This window comes from Daucus carota, chromosome 9 (genome assembly GCF_001625215.2).
Source record: "Daucus carota subsp. sativus chromosome 9, DH1 v3.0, whole genome shotgun sequence".
NCBI lineage: Eukaryota > Viridiplantae > Streptophyta > Magnoliopsida > Apiales > Apiaceae > Daucus > Daucus carota.
The window spans coordinates 16538958-16553418 of NC_030389.2; positions in this window are offsets into that span (position 1 = coordinate 16538958).

Sequence of the window (14461 nt, forward strand, 5' to 3'; positions counted from 1 at the left end):
AGACCTTGTCATCAAGGAAGAGTTGAAAAATGAGGAAGTTGTTAAGCCTCAAGTAAAACAGGAATCACATGATGTACCTTCTAATTCTCAAGTCAGAGATGACTCAGATAAAACTGGATTAGGAAGTACTAGTTCCAACAAAAAGAAGAACAACAGAAATGGCAAGCTAGATCCTAAGAACACCAACTCTAGGAATTCTAATGCTAGAAAGGTTTGTAATAATTGCAATTCTACTAATCATCTTACTCATGCATGTAAAGTGATTAAAGTAGATAATTCTGTTACTAGCATGCCTAATACTGTTAACATGAATGCTATTCATTTGCCATGTGGTAGAGTAGGTTGCATGCAATGTGCTATGAATATGATGTCTGCATGTTTTACCATGTTAAATGCATCTTTTTCTGCACCATCTACCATGAATATGAATATGCCTGCACATTCTGTTGCCCATGTGGCAAAGACTGCTAGTCCTTCTAAGAAGAAGGAAACTCCAAACTCCAAGTCTAAAAGCACTTCTGCTAAGACTAAAAAGGAGAAGAGTCCAGTCACCCCTGAACAAGCACATGTAAAACAGATTCTGTTGATAATCCTGTTTCTACTAAACCACCTGGACCCAAGAGTGTCTGGGTACCAAAGAAAGTTTAATCCATTTGTGAATGCAGGGCACAGGAAAGAAAAGTAAAGTTGTGTGGGTTCTTGATAGTGGTTGTTCAAGACACATGACTGGAGAAAAGTCCCTGCTCAGAGATGTGGTGATGAGAACCGGCCCAATTGTAATCTTTGGAGATGACAGCAAAGGTTTTACAACGGGATATGGTAAGCTGAAAGTTGGAAATGTCATCATTGAAGATATCTCTCTGGTAGAAGGACTCAAGCACAACTTACTGAGTATCAGTCAGTTCTGTGACAAAGGATACGACGTAATCTTTCAGAAGGAAGTTTGCTTGATCCAGAACCGGAAGAACAAGGATCCTACACTCCGTGGTGTAAGAAAATCAAGTTTGTTTATAGCCGACATAGATTCAGCAAGTAAGGGGGAGGTCAAGTGTTTCTACAGCAAGGCCTCTGCTGATGATAGTTGGTTATGGCATCGGAAGCTCTCACACTTGAACTTTAAGACTATGAACTCTTTAGTCAAAAGAGAACTTGTGAGAGGTCTGCCACAGAAAGAATTTTGTCAAGAAGGACTCTGTGATGCATGTGAAAAAGGGAAGTCAAAGAAAGCATCACACAGGAGCAAAGGCATGACTGACATTGGTTCACCCCTTCAACTGATTCATATGGATCTGTTTGGACCAGTCAACATTCCTTCTATATCAAGGAAAAGATATGCTCTTGTGATCGTCGATGACTACTCAAAATACACATGGGTATTATTCTTACATTCAAAGGATGAAGCAGCACTCGTCATTATTGATCATATTAAGAAGATTGAAAAGGAAGCAAATCTGCCAGTAAGGGCAATCAGATCAGATAATCGAACAGAATTTCGTAATGTTGTTCTTAATGACTTCTGTACTGATAAGGGCATCTCTCGTCAGTATTCAGCTCCAAGGACTCCACAACAAAATGGTGTCGTAGAAAGGAAGAACAGAACCTTGATTGAAGCAGCAAGGACAATGATTAGTCAATCAAGACTTCCAATCTATTTCTGGGCTGAAGCTGTAAGTACTGCTTGCTACACTCAAAATCGTACCCTGATTAACAAGGATTTGGATAAGACTCCTTATGAAGTAATGGCCAACAGAAAACCATCACTGAGTTACTTTCATGTGTTTGGTGCAAAATGCTTTGTATTAAAAGAAGAGCATCTGGGAAAGTTTGATGCCAAAGCTGAAGAAGGCATATTTCTGGGTTATTCTTTAGAGTCTAAGGCCTACAGGGTTTATCTGATCAATGACGACAAGCTGATTGAAAGCATCAATGTAAGATTTGATGATACCAAGCTCCCAAGTCTCCAAAAGGAAAATGAATCTGATTCTCTGGAATTTGAGAATTTAGAAGACATCTATATAGGAGAAGATTAACCTGAAGCTGATGCTAGGGAACCTAATGTAAATAGAGGAAATGCTGATCCTGAACCATCTGGAGGAAGTATTGGCAACAATACAAATGATCATCATGATCACAGTGGTCAAAGTGGAGGATCATCAAATAGAATTAACATCAGCTCAGGGGGAGCAAGTCAAAGTGGATCTACTAGTCATCACACTCAACACAACTATGATTATGGTGAATCATCAAGATTGAATCTGCCAAGACAAAGGGTATGGAGTAGAGACCATCCTGTTGAACAAATCATTGGTGATCCAGACACAGGAGTGCAGACTAGAAGAGCAACTCAGAATGAATGCAACTTTGCTGGATTCTTGTCTCAGACAGAACCAAAGAAAGTTGAAGAGGCTCTAAGTGATCCAGATTGGGTATCTGCAATGCAGGAAGAACTCAATCAATTTGAAAGGCAGAAAGTTTGGAAGCTGGTGCCAAGACCTAAAGGAAAATCTATAGTTGGCACTAGATGGGTTTTTAGAAACAAACTGGATGAAGATGGTATTGTCACGAGGAATAAGGCAAGACTGGTTGCAAAGGGATATTCACAAGAAGAAGGAATTGATTATGATGAAGCCTATGCTCCAGTTGCTAGGCTTGAAGCAATCAGGATGTTCTTAGCATTTGCTGCACATTCCAACTTCAAAGTATATCAGATGGATGTGAAAAGTGCATTCCTGAATGGTGATCTGGAAGAGGAAGTCTATGTTGAACAACCCCCTGGGTTTGAAGACAAGGAATTTGAAGACTTCGTATACTTTCTCTTCAAAGCACTTTATGGCCTCAAGCAAGCTCCTCGAACCTGGTATGACACTCTTTCCAAGTTCTTACTTGAAAATGGTTTCACCAGAGGTATCATCGATAAAACTCTTTTCCATAAAAAGCATACAGATTCTGACTTTGCAGGATATAAGATTGATAGGAAAAGTACTTCAGGAAGCTGTCAGTTTCTTGGACGAAGGTTGGTGTCATGGTATAGCAAGAAGCAACACTCCGTGTCTACGTCTACAGCGGAAGCTGAATACATAGCTGCTGGAAGTTGCTGTGCTCAAATCTTGTGGATGAGGGATCAACTACAAGACTATGGACTCATGTTGGATAAAATTCCGATTCTGTGTGATAACACGAGTGCCATTGCCATTGCCAACAATCCTGTTCAACACACCATGACAAAGCATATTGATATCAGGTATCATTTCCTTCGCGAGCATGTCATGAATGGAACAGTAGAGTTACACTTCGTACCTACTGATCAACAAATTGCAGACATCTTCACTAAACCACTGGACGAATCCACTTTCTCTAGACTGGTTGGTGAACTTGGGATGTTAAATATGTCTAATTAATTAGACAAGAAATAACTGCAATTTGTTCGTAAGTTCACAAGTTTTAAAATGATCATATTTTCAGGACTTGTGAATTTACAAAGAGCATCCAGTATTTTACATAATTATCTGATAATTAGTTTTAATTATTTGCCATGATCTATATGATTTTATGTGATTATGTGATTAATTGCTAAGTGGTAGATATTTAGAATTAATCTTCTTGAATTATTTAAGTGCTTATATTCAATTAACGAATATTAAGTGTTTATTTGATTCATATTTCAATTATATTTGATTAATGGATTTGAAGCAATTCAAATTATTTTAAGTTGTCCATTAATTAAATTTAAATTAAAATAATTGCAGCACAGTTTATTAAATTTTGTTTGACTAAAGTTAATTTAGTTAAAACTTCATTTAATTTAATTGTGATTTTATTGTATCAATATTTTTTTTAAATTTGATACAACTGGCTTTTTCAAGTTTTTGGAGTTTATCTTAAAGAATTCTAAGTACAGTATTACAATGCCTCGGCGCAAACTTTGACCTTTTAAAAAGTCAAAGGTTGCGCCTCCTCTCTGTAGTGTAGCTATACAATTCTTAACTTAGAATTTGTCTAAACCTTGGATACTTGTTGAGTAGTGACAGAAGCGCAACATTTGACTTGGTCAAATGTTGCGCCCCTGTCCTGGTGGCTATGTATATAGATTATTTCGACTTAGAATTTTCTTAAGTCCTCCAAAACTTGCGCCACTCATACACTGTATGTGTATGAGGGGCATCTTGGTCCTTTTACATGTTGCGCCTAGCGCATCTTCCAGTGTGTACAATGGAGGGCAACTTGGTAATTAACCAAGTTGCGCCTCGATTATACTCTGTGTATATGTTTGTGTACTTGTAGATTTCTTTTTCTTCATTCATCAGTCAATACACACAAATATACACACGAACACAGACTCTCTCCACTGCTATTCAAAACCCGCACTCGCCATTTTTGAATCCTTAAAATCTCACACGATTCTTGCCCATTTGAAATTCTGAGTGTAGTTTTGTGACCCCCTTGACTAGAGCTTTCTATTCATACCAGAATATCAACGATCCATGGCTCTTTTTCGGAGAGGGTTTTCGAAACTTTTCATATTCTAGGACTAATCTCTACGTGATTTTAGTGTCAATAATTTGCGAAGCCGATCCCATAATTCTTAGAATTTCGAGAGGAACAACATACTTGAATTTCATCGAAATCTAAAATTCTTGGAATTAGGGTTTTACGGAGCGTTATTAATTAATTATTTTCGTAACATAAGTGGAAATTTGTTCGTAATTATTCGTGAAACGAAATTTATAATCATTTTTAATTCTAATTAAAAATGGCTGCAAATTTTGAGATTTCGAAAACAAATTTCACTATTGTTGAAAATAATAATTTAATTACGCAAGCGAATTATTGACGCTGGGTTCGATATATGTCAGAATTTTCATTTGCACGATTTGCTATGACAGAGTCAGTTTATCTTAACAAGTCTCTACTTCGAGATTTTCTGTCTTCTGTTTCTGTTGTAAATGAAGGACAGGTATTTGGACTCAAGTGTGTCATCCAGGGACGAACACTCATTATCACTGAACACACCCTGAACAATGCACTCCAATTACCAACAGAGGACTTTGAAGCAGTTCCTAATAGAGCTGAAAGGACTAATTTCTTCTTTGCTATCCACTGCCAAAGGGAGCCAACTGGTGATCTTCCAACAAAGATGCATGTCAAGCACTTACCTCGGGAATGGAATTTCTTCTTTAATTCCATTTCTCATGTATTTGCACCAAAGACTGGAGGGTTCCATGGAATCACTACTTTCAACCAGGAAATTGGGATTGCAATTGCACAAAATACAAGGATTAATCTGGGGCATCTGATAATGGGAGCTTTTCAGGACTCTCTAAGGAAGAACAGAAATGTACTTCTCTACACTCGGTTCTTCCAGATAGTGCTGAATCAGATGATGTCCCCTGCTGAAAGAGCTGTCTATCCAAATATAGACAATGTCATCTGCTCTTTCATGACCACAAGAGTAATCTCTATGCTGGAGAGCCATCAGAACTACACCAATAATGAACATGTGGTCCTTCCGGAGGCAATGCAAGAATTTCTAAACAACCAGAACTTGCCTCCACCACCTGTTCAGAATGTTGTTGTTCCTGAGATTGCTGAGGAGGTCCCTGAAGAACAAACTGAGCAAGTCACTGAGCCACTTAGTCAAGCCAATGTTCCTGAGGCTCAAACTTCTCCAGTTGAAGAAGAAGTGATAGTGGAAGATGCAGAAACATCCTCTGACAACAATGCTCAATCTGAAGGCGAGGATTCATTACAGGATAATTCCACTGATCTGAGGATGAAGTGAATAGTCCTGTTCAAACCAATGTAGCTGCACCTTCTGATGATGCCATGGTGGATATTGATGAGCTTTTCACCAACACCTACAATCCACTGCTTCAGTCAGGTATCCCTTCTGACTCTGACAACTTGTCATTTAGTGCACCTGATTGGGTTCAGAATCTTTTGGATTCCAATCAGCTATCACCACCTATCACAAATGCCAGTGAATTTGAAATCCCCCAAATTCATAACCAAGGCATCACATCACAAATCCATGAAGCAGAAACTTCTCAACCCCTCAGCCAACCACTTGTTATTTCTGAGAGAGAGGGAGAAAGTGCCTTAAGTGCACCACAAAAGGAGATTGTTTCTGAAACTGCAGCTCTGTCTCCTAGTCAGGAAAGCAGAATAGAACCTGAGACAACTGCAGATATGTCTATTTCTTCACCACCTCAGCCACATGATATTCTAACGCACAGTGAGGTTGCACACACAATTGAAGAATTGACGGTCGCCAACACTTTGTCATCCATGTCAGGGATAGACACTGTTGTTTCTGATCCAATTCCAGATCAAGTGCCTTCACAGGCTTCTTGGGGAAACTTGGATGAATTGCCAAATTCTCCATCGTTGTCTACCCCCTGGGAGGAACATTCCCAGATCCCCTAAGGGACTCTTCACCTCTCGAAGGTGAACGGCAATCTGTTTCTGAGCCCTTCAAATCAGGAAGTGTGCCAGTTACTGAGGACTTGTCACAAAGTCATTCGCCGTCAAAGGCAGTTGTGGGAAACCAGGGTGCTTCGCCTATTCAAGGATCACATCCTTCGAGCCCTGTGTCTACCCAACCTGAGATTCCAACTCAGGATCCAACAAAGGACTCACTACCTTCGAGTAGTTGGCAACTTGTTTCTTATGACTCAGATTCATCTGACGAGGAAACTGAGGACGAAGGCTCACGAACCTTCATTGCACCTTCTGTGACCTCTCTAGAAGAGGCTAAGAAGATTTCTTCTGCAGGTACATCTATGGATGCTGGAACTTCTTTGAGTGAGAGGGAAACACCTACAGAATTTGCTATACAGAAACCCTCTGACCCACTGAGTGTTCTAGCTTTGAGTGAAACGAGAGAAACACCTACAGAACGAACAAGTGAGAACCCAACAGCCCAACCTACAATTGCATCTACAATTCCAACTGTATCTGTGACAGAATTTGAAGCTCTGAAGTTTAAAGTTCAACATCTTGAAGCTGAAAATCTTGTTCTACGGGAGGAGTTGGTGGAGATTAAATCTACTATGGAGCAAAGGTTGGCTGCTCTTGAGGCTAAATTGCTGGCATCTCAACCTTCCAGAGAGGATTACTCAACTAAGGGGGAGAGAGCAGCAGAAAAAGCAAGAGGAAAAAGGGTGATCACAGGGGTGTCTGAAGAACTGATTGACTCTGCTCTTAGAGGTCAATTCAGTTACAGTCATGATCAATACATCCCTGAGTTTGTTGATGACAGAGTGATAAGGATGGTTGGTGCTGATAATGATGATCTGGAAGAAGGAGAAATCCCAGACAAGGAAGTCTTTGCTGATGAACTTGCATATCACAATGACATCTTCCCTCCTGAAGAGTGTGAAATTGAAAATACTCAAGATATTGCTGATGTTTTTAGGGATTTTGCTGAGCAAAGGAGAGCAAGGGAGAAGTTAGAAAACCAAAGACGGATTCGTAGGGAAAGGAGACTTGCCAACTTACACAAAGATGGAGATGAATGGGATATTGCTAGATCTGTGTTTGATTTCCCAGAGGTCACTCAAGAAAATAATGATGACGAAGTAAAAGATATCTTTGACTCCTTCAGGAACAACTACAAGGACTTACATGATTATCACGAGGTGTTAAATGATATCATTTCTACTGTGTCAGTTGCTGTTCTTCCAAGAAGAGGATGGATGGTCAACATATCATTTGAACTAAAGAAGGAAGGCCATGGACTCAAACATGTTTCAAGTCAATTTCTCAGAGATCTCTCTCTGACTGAGTTGTTTGTGGTAAGAAATAAGATCATCTCTACAGGGAAGAAGCACAATGAAGTTTTCAGAGATATGGTGGAAGAGTGGATCACTGATATTGGACTAGAAATTCATGACAAGCCTTCAGTTATCAAGTATTTCAAGGATGGTATGATTCAGAGTATTGGACTCACTGATGAAGCATTGTCAACTTACAATCCTCGTATACTGAAATATCTGGAAGCTCAAGTCAGGGAGAAGTGCTCAAGGACAAGCAAGGGAAGACTAACTGCTGAACTGCTATATGCCTATCTTCTGAACTTTGCTGCTCTGAGAGACTTGGACTTATCAGCCATCAATCGTCAACCACCATATCCATTGCCTCCACTCAACCCTGAAGTACCTGAAAATCCAAATGCTCATGTTGTCACTTACAATCCAACATCCATTATATTCAAAAAGAAGAAAGACTCTGAGGCCACTGCTATACCACTTACAGCGATTGGAAAATTCTCCTCCAAAAGAATTATTCGTGCAGTTGCTGCTGTTAAGTGTTCAGTAGTAAAAGAAGACAAGAGTGTGCTCAAAGATTTGATTGATCTTCTGGAGATAAGGAAAGCTGTAGAGATTGTCCACAACACTTCAAGGGTTCGTGCTCATCCATCAAGAATCATCATGAAAATTGAAGGAATGGAGCTGAATATCACTTTTAAGAAATTGAAGAAGATGGTCCATCTACAAACTCTAGAGAAGATGAAGAAAAATCTGGAGCAACCACCACCTGAGAATACACTGGAGCAAGTGGCACTGAGTACCATAACTACAAGGATTGAAGAGATTGAGAATAAACTCACTCAGAAGAGAGTAGAGGAAGCTGCAAAGAGGAGAGGTGAGCTTAATCTGATGAATGCAAGAGCCAAGAAGCCAAGGAAAGATTAGTTCAGGCTAGAGGAACAATGGCTGCTTGTATTTACTTTTGATTTCTGGAAATTGTAAGATATAATCCAGACTGTACTTAGTATTATTTCCTGTTTAAATTAGTATGCTTTTTCATTGTGTCAGTTTAGTTATCCTCTTAAAAGGATTTGCTTGTCGAACTCTAACAATCAAATAGGGGGAGATTGTAAAGCATAATGTAACATAAATGTAATTACGATAACTCAACACAACGAAAGACAGGAAACAATACGTAAGTATAATACAGGAATCTACAGGTTGGAGATTCGATACGAACAGACAAAGACAATCAATATATCTGAGACAAGCATCCGTCCACTGGAAGAAGTTCATTAACATGTTCAAGCCTCAGTGAAGAATAAAGCACAATCAGTTTCTGCTATCAAGATTGCCTGAAGATCAAGTATCAAAGATCAGAAGATTCCAGTATATATAATTTGATTATTTATAATCAAATTTATCGAAGCAACACCTAACCCGGAATGACTGATCAAGTATATTATCAAGCAAAAGAATTCAAGGGATTATTTCAGTTCGAGTCGTTCGTGAACCAGACCAGTGCACAGGACGTCAGGACGTACGAAAATATTCAGTGGATTCGATCAACGAATTAATTGATCAAGTCAATTAAAGCTGCATCAACAAAAGATTAAATTTGAATTTATCTATATATATGTAAATATATTATTAATTGGAAATTACTTGAATCCACAATAATTCAAGTAATTCATAAACCAATTAATAATATATATATATATATATATATATATATATATATATACACACATATATATCTTAAATTTAAAGTACAAATGATTGTTTGACTTTGGTCAAAACCTGCGACACTTATACTTTGTACTTAGAGTATTTTCTCTTTAAGTCACAAGTTATATGTGTATTGGAGCGCAAGGTTTGACTAAAAGTCAAAACCTGCGCCATGGTTGCATCCCTGGATATTGGCTAAGTGGTTTCACTGTAACAGTTAAGAGTCAAGCGCAACATTTGACTTTAGTCAAATGTTGCGCCTCCTGCGTATCATCTCTCCCAGAACTCCTCACTTAGAATTTATTCTAAGTCACAAAAGAACAGATGAAGCGCATCCTTTGACTCTCGAGCGCAACAATTGACTGAAACACTTAGAATTAATCTAAGTAATTTCTTACAGTGGAACACTGTATTGGCGCCAAGTTTGACTTAACTGGCACAAGGTTTGACCACAGCTTACAAGGCGCAACTTTTACATATGGAGTTAGATTTATTTTTATAAATCGAATCCGTCCCGAACGAACTCAAGTCGTCCAGGACGAACTCGTTAACCATGGTTAGTTGTTGAAAAATCTATAAATAGAGGTTGATGTTTTCATTTGAAAACAACTACACACTTTGTAAGTGCACACACTATACACATTCTCGAGAGTTAAATTAGAATATCGTTTTTATCGAGAGTTTGTATTAGAGTGATTGTAGTCTCTGCAGCCGACACTTGTGTTGGAATTTGTAGCACCCGAGGATTATTTCTAATACAAAGAATATTCCCCGACTTGCTAGAGTTATTTATTTACGATTGATTTAACATGGACTGAAACAGAATTATCCGCAATTAAATTAAATCGAAGAAATTGGTAAAACGTATTCAACCCCCCCCCCTCCCCCTTTCTACGTCTGATTGGACCTAACAGTTTCCCCACCAAAGGTTTGTAATTGCTAGAGTTAATATTTTTCTTATTTTAGGCACTATAATTGAAATTATATTGTTTGAGACCTAAGCCAATGTATTTTTCAGGGAACAAAAAAGGGAAATAAAAAAGGATATTAATGGGACATGGACCGACTACACGTTCTCGAGTAGTTGGAAGCAAGCCTTTTGAGGATGCAAGTAATAAAGAAGCAATGTGTCATTCTGTGCAGCCAGCAACATTTTCCAATCCTTTAGTGGAGTTACCACAAGCAGATGATGGAAACAGTTCAATGTCTACTTTTTTGGCTCCGCGAAAATGCCAACAGGAGGAAGCTATGAAGAAAAAAGCTAAAAAAGAAAAGGCTGCGAAAGAAAAACTTGAAAAGAAGAAAGTTGCTGCAAGTGCAAGAAAAAAGGTTGTTGAAGAATCTGTCTTGCCTGAAATTGCAGAGGGCAGTGAAGAAGGTATGCATGCCATATTTTAATTTTATTCCTCAATACAAGTTTATTAATTTTTATGAGTACTTTCCATTCATATATAAACTACCTCCTGAAACTTTATTAGCAGCTGTAGTTCCTAAGAAAATAAGAGGAAAGACAAGAATGGATAGGTTTCGTACGAGAAGTTTTGATCAGAGAATTATGGTTGGGATGAATGAGTTTGGCCAACCTGTAGTAGAGAATGACGGTCTACTCTCTAAGTTGAGTAGTTTTCTAGGAACATTGGCTAAGTGATGTATGCCACTTACGTATGTAACTTGGCACCATGCTCCTAAAAATTTGATGGAAACATTGTGGAACTATGTCAAGGTAATTTATGAGCATATGTTTAGATTAGTTGTTATTAGTAATGCATAATTCAGAGCAATATTGATTATAAACATCAATTAATTAATTTAATTGGAATTATAATTGGCATATAGAAATGAAAATATATGATGATAAATATAGATAATATGTACTGTCCAAGTAGTTTGATACTTTTGATATATATATATATATATATATATATATATATATATTCTAATTAATGTTTGCAAGGTCCGGAGTATAATTCCTGATAAATAGAAAAGCTGGGCGATGGAGACAATTCATGTATCCTGGAGGTGATATAAGTGTCGGATGACAAAGGTTGCCTATTTTATGGATTTTGAAAATAATGAAATTCGGCTACAAAACAGGCCTGATGATATACCACTTGAGCGTTCAAAATGCTCTTGGAATATTAGAATGATGAGAGTATCCAAATATGCTTTTAAAAGTTGTCTTAGAAACATAGTGAAAGATTTTTTGTTTAATTTTTTGTAGAAAAAAGCAAGGACAAATTCAAAAAACCGCAAGTCATATACTGAGACTCACACTTTTGGTCCCAAAAGAATTGCACAGCTTCGACACAAAATGGTATCTGGTAAACTAATTTAATTTTTTAATTCCTTAGCTATTTTGTTCGATAGTTAATTTTGATCTTATATGTTTAATGTAATATAATTTCCCTCTAATTTCTTTCTCTTTCAATCTCTTTTTAAAAAAAAAAAACACTGGATTCATGTGAAGCAGAGATTTTTGTGAAAAGTCGGGGTCGTACTGCAGGACACAAGTACAAGACTAATTTCGAAACAATGAAAAATAAAATTGTACTCCCTCCGTCCCGCCCATTTCTTTACACTTTCCTTTTTGGGGTGTCCCATCCAATTCTTTACATTTCAAAACTTACCAAAAATAGTCAATGGGTCCCACCACTTCTCCACTTTTCTTTCCTTTTCACACTACTTTTACTCCACTATCTTCTTTTTATACATTAAAAATCAATGGGTCCCACCACTTTACCCATTTTTCTTCCTCTTTTCCACTACTTTATACATATTCCTTAACCTCCATGCCCAACTCATTTGATAAGAAATGGGTGGGACGGAGGGAGTTATTTAGTTGTATAATCGCTTACATGTAATACTTAACCATCTGAGGTTTTTCTATTTTTCATTTACGCCTATATGTTCATGTCGTTAATTATTAGGAAAATATCAACAAAAAACTCAAATCTAGAGAGGCTCCTGATGAAGAACTTTTGGATAAAAATATGGTGCGACTTGGCTCGTAAGGAGATGTGTGAAGCCTTCAAAATCGCCAGCTACTAAACCATTGGATACGTTTGTGAAGGAGCTAACAACTAAAAAGAAGGAAGGCTTTCAGTTGAAGTTGAGGAAAAAGCAAAGAAGATCCAGGCAGAGGTCGATGAATAGGTAAACAGGAAAGTGCAACAGAATTTAGCATCGGCACTTAAAAAACATGGAAAAACGAATCTCAATATCACCATTAATGTTGCGGAGCTGTGTGCCAATGTTACCCGTGACAATAACGATGGTACACCCCTGACCAGAGGCATCATCGTCTAATTTGATCATAATATATCTATTTTAAGTAGATGATCATATTTGCTAATTGTGTGGTTATTTGAAGAATTGTACAATTATTGTTCTGGATTTGATGTTGGTTAAAATAGTTGGTGAATTGGATGATTAAGTAGTTGGATGTTGGATGTTTTTGTAGTTGGATGTTGGATGTTTGGTGTATGGATTTTAAGTATGATTTATTTTGAGATGTATTGTATATTTAGAGCATATATATCAAAAACAATAACTGGTAAAATGTTGCAGTAGCTAGCTGAAATGTTGCGAAAATTGTTATTTGAAAATGCTGCAATAGCTTGTTGAAATGTTATCGAATTAACTGGCCCCACATTGCCACGTGGCAGTCAGGTTCACAATGGGCCCCCGGGTGGGCCCTACTATTTTTAAAAAAAATCAATTACTCCTAGGTAATAAAATTTTATGAAGGGGTAGTAGAATAAAATATTAGCTTACATAGAATTTGCTAACATATATTTTATGTTGCTTTAGGGGAAATATATGTTGTCTTAGACACCCTAGGGCAACATCAAAAAAATTATCATAAAAAAGATGTTACCTTATCCCTATTATGGGGTTTTAGTAACATATTGGACCCGTGTTGCATCATAAATTTTATGTTGTAAAAGGCCTTTTATGGCATAGTGAAAACTGAATGCAAAACAATATCTTAATATTTTAAACTCATAATCTAGACTTGATATTAGAGAAAGTTTGTAAGTTGGATATCAATATACGCAATTTATCAATAAAACCCTCGTTATGAATAAAACCAAGTCGTTATCAATAAAACCCTCGCTTTCATTCTGACAACAAAATTAATAGTAAAACTTACTCTAAAGTCTTGTAACAGAATTACAGAGAAGGTGTGGGTTTATTATAGTAAAAAAAATAATCAAGAGAAGTACAACCAATAAATAGCATTAATGAATTTACCTAAGTACTTATCTCTAAGTGTTTTTCTTTCTCTCTTTGAATTTTTTGTTTATTTATTATAACAAGCACTTGGTCGGTAGCAGCAACGTGATTTCATGATCCAATCTTCTAGACAAATACAAAACATAATGTTGATAAGTTTTCTTAGATCCGAAGATAAATGACACAAAGTATAACCATGCTTGATATGTTTTAGATGTTCTACAGAGTGTGTCTAAGCAACTAATCATACTTTCAGAAAGATGGAGAAAGTGGACCAAGTGGAGTTCTTTTCCTACCTACACATGGCATCCGATACTCAGTAACAAATAAACAAAATGAAGATACGATACACAACACAATTATTTTTTTGATCGACAGATCAATTGCTTCGTGTGAAAGAAATCAACAATTGAATAAGTAATACAATACGAGGTTTAATCGAATTGAAAGGCCTGTGTTAGAGTTTTGTATCTACATCATTTTTAAAAAATAATGATTAAAACATCACATAATTACAACATACACATATGAGTACATGTTTGAAACATACAAAAAGATGGTATACACCGATATCAATGATTTTGAGCCATTAGTTTCATGTTCAAGAATGTTGTGTAAACACGCAAGAAAAAATTGTACTCGAGAAGAACAATACTGAGACTGATATGCAAAAACTATTTTTCTTTAGACATTATAACAAACACTTTGTGTCGTATACAATTAACACTCAGACTTGAGAATAAAAACAT